Source organism: Lipotes vexillifer, unplaced genomic scaffold (assembly GCF_000442215.2).
Source record: "Lipotes vexillifer unplaced genomic scaffold, Lipotes_vexillifer_v1.1 scaffold311, whole genome shotgun sequence".
In the NCBI taxonomy this organism is placed as follows: domain Eukaryota; kingdom Metazoa; phylum Chordata; class Mammalia; order Artiodactyla; family Lipotidae; genus Lipotes; species Lipotes vexillifer.
The window spans coordinates 974,775-991,115 of record NW_006791012.1 but is presented as its reverse complement, the minus strand read 5'-3'; the positions used below and the strand labels follow the sequence as shown (position 1 = coordinate 991,115).

Below are 16,341 nucleotides of genomic sequence, written 5' to 3'. Positions count from 1 at the left end.
AAAAAAAAAAAAAAAAAAAAAAAAAAAAAAAAAAAAACTTTAAAGAAGTCAAAGATCTACGCTCCAAAAAGGTTCCAAGTCTAGAAAATATTATAGGTAATTTCTTCCAAACCTTTAAGAAACAGTTAATTTTTCTGGTATTTAACTGTTTAACAACATAGAAGGAGATGGAAAACTTAGATACCTATTTCACAACATACACAAAAATAAACTCCAGATGAATTTAAAAGATAAATGTATAAATGTATTAAAAGATTACATACATTATATAAAATATGTATATAATCCAAATGAAACCCAAATGCTATATAAAAGGAAATGGCTGACAGACTTAAATACATAAAAACTGAAAAAACATCTATATGGTAAAAGTATACCATAAGCAAAGTTAAATGCAAGAAACAGCACGGGAGAAAATATTTGCCAAAATACAACAAAGGATTAGTCAGATTATATAAAGAGTTCCTACAAAGCATAAAACAGATTAAAATAATGAAGATCTCACCCATCAGATTGGCAATAATTTTAAAGACTGGCAAAGTTTGACGTTAGCAAAGGTATACACTGGAGGTGGAATATAACTTGGTACAGATTTCTTAAATGCACACACCCTTTGACTCAGGATATCCTCTTCAGAAAGTAGCCTACAGAAATCCTTGTATACATGCATATAAGTTTATTAAAATGTACTCTTCAGACCCTTCTCTTAAAGTGGGGACTTTGCCTTACATCAATTTTTCTCTCTGTTGGATCATTGCCCATAAGCTTGAAACATTTTATTCCTCCATCTTGATAAGAAACAAAAGAAACACCTTGACTTCATATCCCCCTCCAGCTTAAGCCCCATTTTCTATCTCCCTTTTAGAACAAACTCCTCAAAAGGGTTGCTAATATGGAATACTAGAGTTCCAGTTCCTCTCCTTCCATTCTTTCTTGAATCTACTACAATCAGGCCCCCTATTTCTCACTCAAAATTGTTCTTGTCAAGGTCACCCACTCAGCCACACTGTCAAATTCAACGGTCAATTCTCAGTTCTCATCGTCTGACATAGCTGGCTCAGTCTGTCTGGTTTCTAGGGCATCACATTTCCTTGGTTTCTCTCTTACCTCACAGGTTGCTTTCTTGGTCTTCTTTGCTGCATCCTTTTCATATCCTCAAGCCTCTTAACCTTGACGTGCCCAAGGGCTGTCCTTGAATCTCTTCTCTCATTTACTCTCTAGGTGAGCTCTGGGTTTAAACTATATTAATAAACTGATGACTCCCAGGTTTGCATCTCCAGCCCTGACCTCGCCACTGAACTCCAAATTTACTGTCCAACCGCTTACTCAGTACCTTGGTTGGCTGTTAATAGATTCTCAAGTATAATGTGCCCAAAGCCCAATTCCTAATCTTGCTTACTTTATCTTGTAATAACCTATAATGGAAAAGAATCTGAAAAAGTATATGTATGTATGTATGTATGTGTGTGGATATACAGTAAGTCCCCTACATATGAACAAGTTCAGTTCCAAGAGCGCGTTCATAAGACCGATTTGTTCGAAAGTCCAACAAAGTTATCCTAGGTACCCAACTAACACAATCAGCTATATAATACTGTACTTAGGTTTATAATACTTTTCACACAAATAATACATAAAAAATACATAAAAACAAATACAAAAAATAAAGAAAACATTTTTAATCTTACAGTACAGTACCTTGAAAAGTACAGTAGTACAACAGCTGGCATACAGGGGCTGGCATGAATGAACAGAAAATTGTTCTTGTCAAGGTCACCCACTCAGCCACACTGTCAAATTCAACGGTCAATTCTCAGTTCTCATCGTCTGACATAGCTGGCTCAGTCTGTCTGGTTTCTAGGGCATCACATTTCCTTGGTTTCTCTCTTACCTCACAGGTTGCTTTCTTGGTCTTCTTTGCTGCATCCTTTTCATATCCTCAAGCCTCTTAACCTTGACGTGCCCAAGGGCTGTCCTTGAATCTCTTCTCTCATTTACTCTCTAGGTGAGCTCTGGGTTTAAACTATATTAATAAACTGATGACTCCCAGGTTTGCATCTCCAGCCCTGACCTCGCCACTGAACTCCAAATTTACTGTCCAACCGCTTACTCAGTACCTTGGTTGGCTGTTAATAGATTCTCAAGTATAATGTGCCCAAAGCCCAATTCCTAATCTTGCTTACTTTATCTTGTAATAACCTATAATGGAAAAGAATCTGAAAAAGTATATGTATGTATGTATGTATGTGTGTGGATATACAGTAAGTCCCCTACATATGAACAAGTTCAGTTCCAAGAGCGCGTTCATAAGACCGATTTGTTCGAAAGTCCAACAAAGTTATCCTAGGTACCCAACTAACACAATCAGCTATATAATACTGTACTTAGGTTTATAATACTTTTCACACAAATAATACATAAAAAATACATAAAAACAAATACAAAAAATAAAGAAAACATTTTTAATCTTACAGTACAGTACCTTGAAAAGTACAGTAGTACAACAGCTGGCATACAGGGGCTGGCATCGAATGAACAGGCAGGAAATAAACATACCGTACTACTGTACTCTGTACAGTACTATACAGTAAAGTACACAAAAGGACAACCACTTGTAGAGGATGCATGCAAGTGACAATGTACGCCAGACACTTGAACTAACTTACATGATTGGACATGTGAACGTACATTCGCATCTTTGAAAGTGCACAACTTGAAGGTTCGTATGTAGGGGACTTACTGTGTGTGTGTGTATACACACACACACACACACACACACACACATATGTATAACCAAATCACTTTGCTATACACCTGAAATTAACACAATACTGTAAATCAACTATACTTCAATGAAAAAAAAACAATCTAATCTTGCCTACTGCAGTCCTCCCCAACTCATTTCATGGCAACGCCACCTTTTCGATTGCTCAGACCTAAAATTACAGAATAGTCCTTGACTCCTCTCTCACCCTATCTTTAAAACATATTCACGTCCTACCACCTCTACTGCTACCACCCTAGTCCGAGCCAGTCCGAGCCATCATTGTGTCTTTCCTGTATTGTTGCCGTAGCCTCCTAAACGGCTTCCCTGTTTCCATTCCAATAGTTTATTATCAAGAAAGTGATCATCTCAAATCTAAGTCAGATTCTATCATACCTCTGCTTGGAAACCTTCAAAGGCTTGCCGCCTCACTCAGGAAGAGACAAAGTCTTTACAGTGGCCGAAAAAACCCTGACTCTCTGCTGCCTCCTCTGTGACCTCATCTCCTCCCACTCTGCCCCTGGCTCACTCCATTCCAGCCATAATGGCCTCACTGCTCTTCTTCTCATTGGGCACGCCCCTATCTCAGAGCCTTTGGACCTCTCTCCTTCCTAGAATGTTTCTGCCCCACCAACGGCTTCAAAGCTCATGACTTCCCCTCTGCCACATCTCTACTCAAATGTTACCTATTGGTAAAGCCCTCCTGACCGTCCTATTTTAAAACGCATACCCCTCTTCTCATTCCCAGCACTTCCTATCTCCTTCACCCTTCAGGCCTCAACAGCACCTGACATATTTCATTTATTGTCTGTCTACCTCCAAAAGAAGGTAACTACATGAAAACAGGCAGTTTTGTTCACTACCACTGCCTAGCAGTCGATAAACATTTGTTGAATGAAGAAATTATAACCAAATACTGGGAATAATCTAAATAGTCATCAATAGGGGAACAGTTAAATGAATTATACCACATCCATCCAAAAGAGTAAACATAAAGAAGTAAATCTTTATGTAGTAATACACGATAAGTGGTGAAAAAAAGTCACAGAACACAGTATATAACACGTAATGTGTCTAACAGATGCCATTTATTTTAAAAAATTGTATATGTAGATATATAGAAAAAGGTCTGGAAGGAGACATACAAAAATAGACATTCTTTCTGAGACGGGATAGGAAATGCGAATGGGATCAAAGCAGACTCATGTTTTTAGCTCTTCATTCTTCGTTATTTAAATTTCGTTATTTCAAAAAGCATGTATTAAAATTGTAATAAAAATAAACTATCATTAAATTTAAATAAAGGCATATTTTAATAAAGTATTTTGGCTTTTAACAAATACTGCAAGTATAAAAAACACAAAAAAGCCTTTATTTAAGTGTGAATTTTTTCATCCGATTTTTCTATTAGAAAATATTTCCCCTCTCAAAATCATGATAGGGATTTTTCCCGCAATTATTCCTTGTCCCTAAGCTCCAGTAAACAAGTAGTTATTTATTGTTAAATGGGTTACGGTGAACACTGAAAGCAAGGCAGTAAGTAAGAATAATGACTCTCATTAAAACTGAACTGAACCACTTGTCTTTTTCCTAACTAAAAAATAAAGGCAAGGTAGACTGAAAAATAAAGGTTCTTCTATTATCAGAAATTCCCCCCAATTCAAATGATTTCTTCTAACATTTTATACAGATAGTTCCTGAGTGTTTGTTCCTTCCACAGGGAGCACTGCAAGGAGGGAGCTGCAGAAGCCGCCCTCTGGTCCCCTTCGTTACTCAGATGCCAGGATGAAGCAGTTAATGGATGGTTATCAGCAGCCATAGCCAACATCTGAACCCCACTGCCTGTGAGCCAGGCACTACTCTAAGCATCCACACACACTCACTCATTTACTCCTCACAGACAACAAACGGACCCACAGTGAGTTTCCGTAACTTGCCCAAGACTGTACGTGGTAAATGTCCAAAGAAGAGAAAGAAGAGAACTCACCCCTCTGCCCCTCACTCGCTGCCTGGTTCTACAGGGACTCCCCACCCCTCCACCTACTCCTTCTAAAGCGCAGGCTGCAGAAGTGGAGAAAGTGGAAGAGGACATGAGAGAAGGTGCCTCTCTTCATCCCTCAGGAAGGTCTGGCTTAGACTCAGGGGCAGAGGGGAGAAACCCTGCCCAGCAATCCCTACAGGACGTTACTGCCATTCCTTCCCTCCTCTCGTTGGTGATGAGAGCCACAGTACCGACAGGAGAAAAGGAGGGGCACACGACATCATCCCCTACCTCCTCCCCTCCATTCTCTGCTTCAGGGAGCTCAGTGCAGCCTGGAACCTGGAAGTCGCCCCTCATCGCTTCCTCAGGCCCCAGTCCCATCAGTCCTGTCAATACGGCCTCCTTAATCTCCTTAGCCACAAGCTTTCCCCCATTCTCACTAACCAGATCATTTCAAGAGCCTTGGAGTAGTCTCCCTACTGTCAATTTTTCTCCACTCTCAATGTTAGGATGTTACAAAACATAACTTTTCCATAGTTTGGTCATGGTACACCCCTGCTTAAAATCCTGCAATAGTTTCCCGTCACCTTGAAGGTAAACTCCAAACCCCTTATATGGACGTGAGGCCCTTTACGATGTGGCCCTTGCTTGCCTGACTAGCCTCATCTTTCATTGCTCCCCTCTTCCAATCCTATAGCTTTAGCTACCATGGAAGTTTTCCAGATGTTCTATGCCCATTCAGCCTAATCTTTCGCCTGTGTAGTTCTCTATACATGAACCATCCTTCCCACTTCACTTTGTTCAAACCCTGCTTACGTTTGGAGGTAAGATCAGGTTTCCCTTTAGTGCATAGGACTTCTCTGAGTGCCACCCTCCCATTCCCTCTGTCTGGATGAGCACAGCTACAGGTTCTCATGTCACCTAAAACACTATCTGGTGACATGTGTTGATTTACTTAACCTTGACTACAAGCTCCCTGAGGTGGTGGTGTCATCAATATGACACCGCCATGCTGATGTGTCACCAGTGACTGACACACTGAATGACTTTATGTCTCAACTTGCCCAAGAGAGTCCCCATGTATGTCTATTGTTTCAGCTTGCCATCTGCTCAGCTCCCCATTTCTCTTTCAGAAGCCCCAGTTTGAGCAATAAATTATAGGTTACCCTAACAAAAGTAGGTTCTCCGACCTTTGCTACCACTCCTCACCCCACTTTGTTAGAGAACATGAGAGCCTAGAGAGTGGCTCCTGGTACCAGCTGGGGTTCAACCAGAGCAGCGGAACCAGTAGGAGGTATTCTAAAGAGATGTACTGCAAGCAACTGGCTTATGCAATTGTGGAGGAATCTGCAGGGCAGGTAAGCAAGAAAGAACATGCTGGAACTCTTGGCTGTAAGCTGAAACTGCTTTCCACGGGTGGAACTTCTTTTTCATCAGGGAAGCTTCAGCTCTGCTTCTAAAGCCTTCTAATTAATTGGATCAAGCCCACCCAGATTATCTAGAATAATAAAAGTCAACTGTTTGTGTATTTCGATTATATCTACAAACATCTTCAGAGCAATACCTAGTTTGGTGTTGGACTGAATGCAGGCTGCAGCCTAGCCAACCTGACACATCAAAAAGACCATCACACTCCTTTAAGCCTCCAGAACTACAGCCAGGAAAGGTATATTCCTGGCATCACAAATTATTGCTCTGACAGCATTTTTCCACAATAGACATGTTATTGATGATTGTCAGGTTCCCAAGTAATAAAACTAGAGTTCAAATTCCAGTTAACAAATGTGGAAGAAATCATAACCTTTAAAAAAAAAAAGAAGAAAATCACCATTTTGCAACCCCTAGTGAAATTACAGATTCACGTAATGTTCACCAACAGATAAAAGGAGAAGTTTACAATAGAGGAGTGAGACTGTGACTACCTGAACCCACAGATCAGTCTTCATCACTAAAAACATGACATAAACGTATCATGAACCTCCTGATGTGAAGCAATGTGACATACGCAGCAGCGTCTGTGTAGCATTTCCAACTCCCCAAAAAAGTTGAATCTGAATCTAACTGAACCTGTAGAGCTAACTTTCAACTTATAGGAAATATGGAGGATAAAGAAACAAGTTCATGCCACAAGAAAGCAAACACACAAATCTGGAATGAGAAATACTCTATAGGACAACTGACCTGGTTTCCATAACAAGTTAATGGCATGAAGAAAAACTAAGAAAAGGGGGAGGAGGGAGAGAAGAAGAGATCTACCTTCAGATCGAACAACCAAATGGAATGTGTAGACCTTGTTTGGATCTTGATTCAAATAAACTAAGTGTAAAAAGATATTTTTGAAAGAAAGAAACCCAAACCTGGATCGGGTACTAGATGACACTGAGAAATTATTGATAATTTTGCTATGAAATTATAATTCAGCTATAAAAATGCCATCACAGTTACATAAGAAAATACCCCTATGATTTAAGGATGTAAACTGATGCACATAAGGGTAAAATTACAAGACATGTTGAATTTACCTTAAAAAAAAAAAAAAAAAAGCTAACCTTCAAGGATTCACCATACTTTGAGAACAAAGATAAGAACTTACGTACATTATTTCTATAGTGAAATTAGATAGCCAACCCACAAATTAACTTTTAGAATATAACCCAGTTCATAAATTGGGGAGGGCTTCCCTGGTGGCACAGTGGTTGGGAATCCGCCTGCCAATGCAGGGGACATGGGTTCGAGCCCTGGTCCAGGAAGATCCCACATGCCGTAGAGCAACTAAGCCTGTGTGCTGCAACTATTGAGCCTGCGCTCTAGAGCCCGCGCACCACAACTACTGAAGCCTGCACGCCTAGAGCCCGTGCTCCACAACAACAGAAGCTGCCGCAATAAGAAGCCAGCACACTGCAACGAAGAGTAGGCCCCACTCTCTGCAACTAGAGAAAAGCCCATGCGCAGCAATGAAGACCCAACACAGCCAAAAATAAAAATAAATAATAAAATAAATAAATTTTTTAAAAACCTCCTAGGTTTCAAAAAATAAATAAATTGGGGAACACCTAAATAGAAAGTATAGTCTAGAATATTTGACTACATCTCATTTCAATTCCAAATAGAGTGAGGAGTGAGGGGAAGGTAGGTTACTGGGTGTTCACCAGCTCTGTGATAGTTGCTAAACAACTTATAAAAACAAGACAGAGCCAGTGGCCTCAAATGAGGTTTGTATTGTATTACTAACCTTTCCAGTAAAGGCTGACGTTCCAGTCTAATTACTTCCATAATGTCACAAATTTCCTTCTAAAAAAATCCTGATGCCTTATATCGTTACTTGGCCCTTACAAAAATGTATGCATGAAAAAATAAATTAAAAAACCAAGTATAAAGTCAAATGAAAAACTAGGGGAAAATATTTGCAACATTAAGACAGATAAAAGAAGCCTCTGCAAATCAACTTAAGAACAACACACAAGAATACCTACAACCCAGACTTCCCTGGTGTCACAGTGGTTAAGAATCCCCCTGCCAATGCAGGAGACATGGGTTCGATCCCTGGTCTGGGAAGATCCCAGATGCTGCGGAGCAACTAAGCCCGTGCGCCACAACTACTGAGCCTGTGCTCTAGAGCTCGTGAGCCACAACTACTGAAGCCCGCGAACCTAGAGACTGTGTTCTGCAACAAGAGAAGCCCCCGCAATGAGAAGCCCACACACCACAACGAAGAGTAGCCCCTGCTGGCCGCAACTAGAGAAAGCCCATGTGCAGCAACAAAGACCCAACGCAGCCAAAAATAAATTTATAACAAAAATAAAATACCTACAACCCAAAAGAAAAATGAACAAAGAAAATCAGCAGTTCACATATACAGGAATCCAGATGACCAATAAGCAAAAAGAAAGCTATTCAATCTTACTCATAATTAAAGAAACATAAATCACCAGAACAAGATGCCAATTTTTTTAACATCTTTATTGGAGCATAATTGCTTTACAATGGTGTGTTAGTTTCTGCTTTATAACAAAGTGAATCTGTTATACATATACATATATCCCCATATCTCTTCCCTCTTGCGTCTCCCTCCCTCCCTCCCACCCTCCCTATCCCACCCCTCCAGGTGGTCACAAGGCATTGAGCTGATCTCCCTGTGCTATGTGGCTGCTTCCTACTAGCTATCTATTTTACATTTGGTAGTGTATATATGTCCATGCCACTCTCTCACTTTGTCCCAGCTTACCCTTCCCCCTCCCCGTGTCCTCAAGTCCATTCTCTAGTAGGTCTGCGTCTTTATTCCCGTCTTGCCCCTAGGTTCTTCATGACCATTTTTTTGTTTCTTTTTTATCTATATATATGTGTCAGCATAGGGTATTTGTTTTTCTCTTTCTGACTTATTTCACTCTGTATGACAGTCTCTAGGTCCATCCACCTCACTACAAATAACTCAGTTTCGTTTCTTTTTATGGCTGAGTTAATATTCCATTGTATATATGTGCCACATCTTCTTTATCTATTCATCTGTTGATGGATACAGGTTGCTTCGAGGTCCTGGCTATTGTAAATAGAGCTGCAATGAACAATGTGGTACGTGACTCTTTCTGAATTATGGTTTTCTCAGGGTATATGCCCAGTAGTGGGATTGCTGGGTCATATGGTAGTTCTATTTTTAGTTTTTTAAGGAACCTCCATAGTGGCTGTATCAATTTACATTCCCACCAACAGTGCAAGAGGGTTCCCTTTTCTCCACACCCTCTCTAGCATTTATTATTTGTAGATTTTTTGATGATGGCCATTCTGACCGGTGTGAGATGATATCTCACTGTAGTTTTGATTTGCATTTCTCTAATGATTAATGATGTTGAGCATTCTTTCACGTGTTTGTTGGCAACAAGATGGCATTTTTCATCTGTCAAACAAGCAAAAATCAAAAAGATTGATAGTACTTAATATGGGAAAAGGTGAAGAGAAACAGCCTCTCATTTACTATTAATTGGAGTGCAAACTGAGCATTTTGGGGGGCAAATGTGGCACTATGCTTTAAAACTGTACATGCACAAATTCTTTGACCCAGCAATTCTACGTCTCAAAATGCACATTTTCACACAAGATAATGTTTAAGGATGTCCACTGCAACACTTTTTAAAAACACACTTTAAAGCAGGGAGCAACCTCCATGCTCATCAGCAAGGACTGGTTAAATAATTTATGATATATTCATTCAATAAAATACTCTGCAGCAGAGAAAAATATGAAGCAGAGCTTCAATTCCCGAGATATATTAAGTGAGCAAAAACTGAAGAACAGCATTTATAATAAAACCCACTTGTTTCTAAGAAAAAAGATGTATGAGTGTGGAAGCATACTTCTATATGCATGTAAGTTTCTTAAAAAATACAAAAGGAACTGTTAACTATGGTTACTTCTGAGAAACCAAAGCAGGAAGGTAAAGGAGCACATTTTATGTTATACTCTCAGAATTAGGATCTCTAAACAATAATATATGTAACATATTACAACAGTACATAAGTTTATAAATAAAATTTTCAACTCTCTGAAATTTTGAATTTACTTTAGTTCCAAATATGCCAGATAAAATGTCATTTGCCCCCAACTCAATAGTTACAATCAAACCTATATTCTTGGGATTCCCTTGTGGCACAGTGGTTAAGAATCCTCCTGCCAATGCAGGGGACATGAGTTCAAGCCCTGGTCTGGGAAGATCCCACATGCCTCAGAGCAACTAAGCCCGTGCACCACAACTACTGAGCCTGCGCTCTAGAGCCTGCGAGCCACAGCTACTGAAGTCTACGCACCTAGCGCCCATGCTCCGCAACAAGAGAAGCCACTGCAATGAGAAGCCTGCGCACCGCAATGAAGACCCAACGCAGCCAAAAATAAATTTATTTAAAAAAAAAACACCTATATTCTTTAGCTCTATTTTATTCAAAGAACTATATGAATGGATTGCCTTCCCTATACCTAAATTTTCTAGCCACCATAAGGCCACTTTCTCCCTATTCTCACGGTACAAAAGCCTTTCTAGCCACGTGCTCTCTAGAAACTCCTCCTAGAGTTGTTGTGAGGACTCCCTGCCACCAACATTTTTGGCCTGCTTAACTCGGCTCCCTCATCAACAATGCTTTCTCAAGGAAGCATTCCCTCTTGCCTCACATTGAGTCACATCCACTAGTTACACAGTCTCACAGCACCATGTAGTTCTCCATACCATTGTTATAATTTTATATTTCTGTGATTATTTGAATAGTGTCCATCATCCACACTGGACTGTAAGCACCTTGGTGCAGGGCAAGTCTTTGCTCATATACACTCCAAATATCAGGGTAGCATGTCATAGATGCTAAATAAATATCTATTAAAGAAATGACTCCTCAGTGCCTGGCATGTAGTCAATGCTGAGTAAATGTGGAGTATGTGCTAGGAAGAGAGTAGGGATAAATAAAGCAACTGTCAGACAACCGAGAAAGGACCCATTTGAAGGTGGGTAGCATTAATTTGGGTCTTTGGTGAATTTCTTTAGCAGGGTTCAGTAGGCCTGGAGCAAGAATGGTAATCCAGAATGAGGAACTGACTAATTAATGGATACAAAGGAAAGGACTTGCAAAAGCATCTTGAAGACAGCTGACTGGGAGGTATGGCCTTGAAGGGAGAGAAGTAAGGCTTTTTCCTGTGCTTGCAATACCCCCTCCCCCCACTCCTCCCCTGTCTTCTGGGCCTAGTAAAACCTATTAATCCTTTAAAACACACATCAAATGCCCTCTCCTCTATAAAGCCTTCCATATCTCCCAAACAAAAGTAGTCTCTTCTTCCTCTTTGCTCCCAAGGTTCTCCAGACTGTTAACACTTATCCATTAATAACACTCCTTCTCATGTATCTTGATAAATCCAAAAATGTCAGTCCTCGTTTATCTATCTGATCCATAACCTGCGTCTGAGAATAGTGAACACATTACTCCACCCTGAATTCCACAACACTATAGACTCTCAAAACTGTCCTTGTCCCCCGATGGCTGTTCTTTCTGTCTACTTTGTTGGGACTTCATCTCCCCAAACCTATAAAGGCTAAGATGCCTAAAGACTCACGTCTTGTACTGCTTTTCTGTTTACATTCACTCCTTTGGCGATTGTCTCCAGTCTCACGATTTTAAATACCATCTGACAACTCCCAAATGTTCTTTTCCAGCAATGACCTCCCCACTGAACTCCAGACTTGGTAGACTCAATTGCCTACTCAACATCTCCACTTGGATGACTAACAGAGATCTCAAACTTAACACAACATAATGAACTCCCAATTCTCCCTCACAAACCTGCTCCTCCCATAGTTTTCCACTTCTCAGTTAATGGCAATTAACCATTCTAGTTGCCCAAACCCAAAACCTTGACAGTTCTCTTACAACCCACATTCAATCCATAAGCAAATCTGTTAGCTTTACCTATGAAATACATCCAAAATTGAACTGCTACTCACCACAGTCTTTCCAGCTGTGAAGCTGCTATCATCTCATCTGAATTATTACACCTTCCTAATTAGTCTCCTGGCTTTGCCCTACCCCTCTCTCCAACAACCTGCTCTTAACACAGCAGGCAGAGTGATCCTATTAAAAACCTAAACCAGATCATGTCACTCCTCTGTTCAAAACCTTCCACTGGTTATTTACCCACTGTATCTCCAAATGATTAACATAAAGTCTTGCCACGTACTTAATAGCTATTTGTTCACTAACTAAAAACAATGAAACTAAACTGGAACCAAATTTTGGAGAATCTCAATATCAGATTAGGATAGTGACCATGTGGATCCAAAAGAAAATATATAATAATGTACATTCCAGGGCTGTTTCCATCCCTATACTAAGTAGAGTTACATACAATTATGAACTAAGCCAGGAACAAATCCAAAATATATATAATTTGGGGAGAAAACTAGAGAGACATCCGCAAATGCTGCATCAGAATTCTATTAACGTAATGACTTTTTTGCACTGCATTACCTTAGAAAATGATAGTGAAATGTATATACAACAATCTCTCCATAAATATTGTTGTCTTTGGCAGATACTCTACACTAGTGCAGCCTGTAACTCTCCTTCATACTTAAGAGTAAAATCACGGAGAAAAGATAGAGGTGCTAGACTCTAAAAACAAATTTATCCCAAAGTCTCATAGTACAAAAAGATATAAATTACAAAGAGTTGCTCAAGATTGAGATGAATAATTAAATCAGATTACAATGAAATTACTTCAATTGTTAATTCTAACGTTTAATTCGAAGTGTTTTCAAAATTATTGATGTGAAGCAGTAAAATTACCTATGGAATTTGCTTATGACAGTATTCTCATCTCCTCTCAGGTGTACTGTGCAGGTTAAATAAATAATATAGGTAAAGTTCTTAGAACAGTGCCTGGCTCAGGACTCAATACATTAACTAGTAATACTAGCTATTATTTTACTAAAGTGAAAATGATCAAACACCCCAACCCAGTGGGGATTATTTAGAGCCATATTTGAAGGGTCAACTGTTTGGAAACAGTCGCTGAGATAAAACACATAAAGAGCCATTTGAAAATTTTAAGACTGTTATGAAAAATTATATCACCTCTGAACTGCAATACATACAACACAGCTATCTGAAGGCAGCTATATAACATCTTTTCACTCAGAACCGTTCTAATTATTTTGAAAAAACACTGTTCACACAATCATTTTCTTTCAACAAAACAGTGAGCTCTATCATTTTCCATCAATCACAAACAGTTCACGGAATTTCAATAGGAATTATTTGGTTATTTTCGAATCCAAAGTCAACATTCGGTTAAGTCTCGGGTCAGTCTACTATAGGCAGTCCAAAAAGATCAATAAGTGTTTACTTATGATTAATAAACATCTCATTGGGACAGATACATCTTTATCAAGCCAAAACTGTTGCAGTCAACAAACAGCAAGACACAAAAGATACTTTCAAACAGAAGTTTCAGTCACACTAAACTTTCCTGGGCCGTAAAGAAAAACCACTTTTTTGAGATTCCATTAGATTTCACCTTAAGGTCGAAATTAGCCTACCATCTCAGGTGGGCTAACATTGCAGTGGCAGGCAGTGCGTGATCATGTATGTGAATGATAACGGATGACACGGGAAAGTTACTCCCCTACTTCTGCCACTTAGGCCTTCCTCCCTCAACCAGGTTTGAAGGCAGCTGAAAATTAAGAATGAAGTCACGTGCTCTTAATTTCTCCGCCCTCCAATACTTGAGAGGCGGAGCTAAGAAGCGAGGAAAAAGCGAAAGGCCGGACCCGGAGACGTGAAGGGCCAAGGTAGGCCGAAGCCAGCAAGCAGCCACAGGAAAGCGGAAGTGGGGGAATCTTGCCACGACGCTGCCCCAACGCTCGCATTCGCGGAGGGCTACGCAGCCCAGTCCCCCTCCCCACAGTCAGCCGGAAAAGCACGAGAAATTCCAACCCCAGCTCTGAATAATACCTCGCGTGCCTTCCACTCCGGCCTCCCAGAAAGCAGGCGGCGGCGGTGACGTCAGCGGCGCGCCGGCTCTGCCCGCGGCGCGAGCGGCGCTCTCCGGTGACCTCACGCTGCTCGCCCCGCCCCTTCGCTCCTTTCCCTTCCGCCTCCAAAGGCCATGTTCTAACCGCGCCGCAGGCCGAAGGTGTAGGAGGGGGTTGGGGCGGGGCGCTGGCACCTTTTTCTAGATTTGCATTTGGCCAACGCCCACCGGATTACAAATTGAGCACATTTATCCAGAAAAAAAAAAAGTTAGTTACTAAAGGTTTGTGCTGGTTTTTACGTTCGCTGAAACTCGTTGCAGGGCCCAGGTTCTTACTACTCTCCCATTGTCCGCCTCAAAATTAGCCTCCAGAGCAGCTTCCCAAGTTATCCGTGGTGAAAGTTCGGGTTCTTTGTTTTTCCAACCCATCGCTACGAGATTATTTTGTAAAATACAATCAAAATGAATTGCTTGAAAGATGGATAAAAAGGCAAAAGAGAAGCCTAGATTTCTAATTATTTCAAAAAACATAAAGCTCCACTGCAATAAATGAAATCAGAAAAAACATAAGAGGAAAAGAAGACAAAGATTGCATATTGCTACTTGAACGATTAGGAGCATCGTTTTTACATTCCTGACTTTATTCCACAATCGTAATTTAACGAAAAGTTATGCATGAAATCGCGATTCCATATATTAAATGCCTACTTTGAACAAACACCGTGTGTGTCAATATCTAAAAGCACTTTGAACAAACACCGTGTGTGTCAATATCTAAAGTACTTAAAGTGGCAAATGAGCTTTCTTCTGGTTTCTTATTCTAGTCTACTGGGATTAAAGATAAGCCTTCTGGTTGAGGGTGGTGAGTATCTAAACTGTTTCTCTGTATTGTTTTTACACTCAGTAGAGAAACAGATAAGTTGATGGGAATGGGAGACGAGTTTTCAAAGCAATTTCTGCGAGTTAAGAATATTCATTTTTAACTTTTATCTAAAATAAAACAGGGACTTTCCTGGTGGTCCAGTGGCTAAGACTCCATGCTCCCAGTGCAGGGGGCCAGTGTTCGATCCCTGGTCCGGGTACTAGATCCCACATGCCACAACTAAGAGTTCATATGCTGCAACCAAGGAGCCAACTAAAGATCCCAGGGTACCACAACGAACACCTGACGCAGCTAAATAAATAAGTAAATATTTTTAAAAAGTAAAATAAAACAAATGATGACATTTTCAAAATTCATCTTCAATCCTTCATCAATTGCCAGTTCCAACAACTTATCCTTTAAAGTTATCTTTAAGATTAAATTATCTCTTGATGAAAGAAATAGATTCCAGATTTTATACATAGTTAGAGTCACCTCAAAATATTGCAAGTTGCAATGTGGTCCTACTACACATGACTACTACACAATCCACGCAACATGGGACTCACAGTGTGAGTTCAACAATATCCAAACTTATAACCTACTCAAGAAAACCAGTTCACAGACCTTAGTTGTTGGAGTGATGCCAAATTGTCATAAAAGTTTTTAAATGATTATTCTCAATTTCTGCATTCATCTCATTGTGGACAGGTAATAAGAAATAGTTTGGAGATGGGCGCCAGTCCAGAGATCACATTTTCAGTAGCATGATCCTTGAGAGTTGGGTGCATAACCTTACCAGGAAGACTGTTGAGATCTGGGAAGACTGAAACACCCAGAATAACTCAGAACCTGACAGTTCATCCAGCACCAAAGTGATAATGAGGCTTCAAGGCAAATTGTCAGACCTTGTGTCATTTAGGTCATCAGGAAGCAAACACTGAAATGGAGTTAGTAGTACAAGAGGTTTGAGGTGTGGGGGAAGCAGAGATGTCTCTGAAAGATAAAGACGTAGGAAGCAGGATTGAGCAGAAAGCCTCAGACCGTGATGGACATCTGACAGGGTCTCACCACCCCAACAGTGAGTTCCAGAGCAAAGACTGCCCCTTAGAGGAGACCACATTGGGCAGAAATGGCCAGGAACTTGCACCCACCTCTATATTCAGTCATTAGCAAGAGCATGGCTTCAGCTTAAAAACGGAAGTAGAGCCTAAAGATGCTGCCAGGTGGTGG

At 40.3% G+C, this 16,341-nt stretch overlaps 1 protein-coding gene across 1 annotated transcript in view; it reads right to left on the bottom strand.

Moving 5' to 3' along the window:
• The window catches only part of C1D (C1D nuclear receptor corepressor), a 20,657-nt gene extending 6,386 nt beyond the window's left edge, over positions 1 to 14,271 (bottom strand). Inside the window, exon 1 of the mRNA XM_007464092.1 lies at positions 14,228 to 14,271. The gene's annotated coding sequence lies outside the window, so the exon portion shown is untranslated. The remainder of the gene's footprint in view (positions 1 to 14,227) is intronic.
• Positions 14,272 to 16,341: the final 2,070 nt, after the last annotated feature.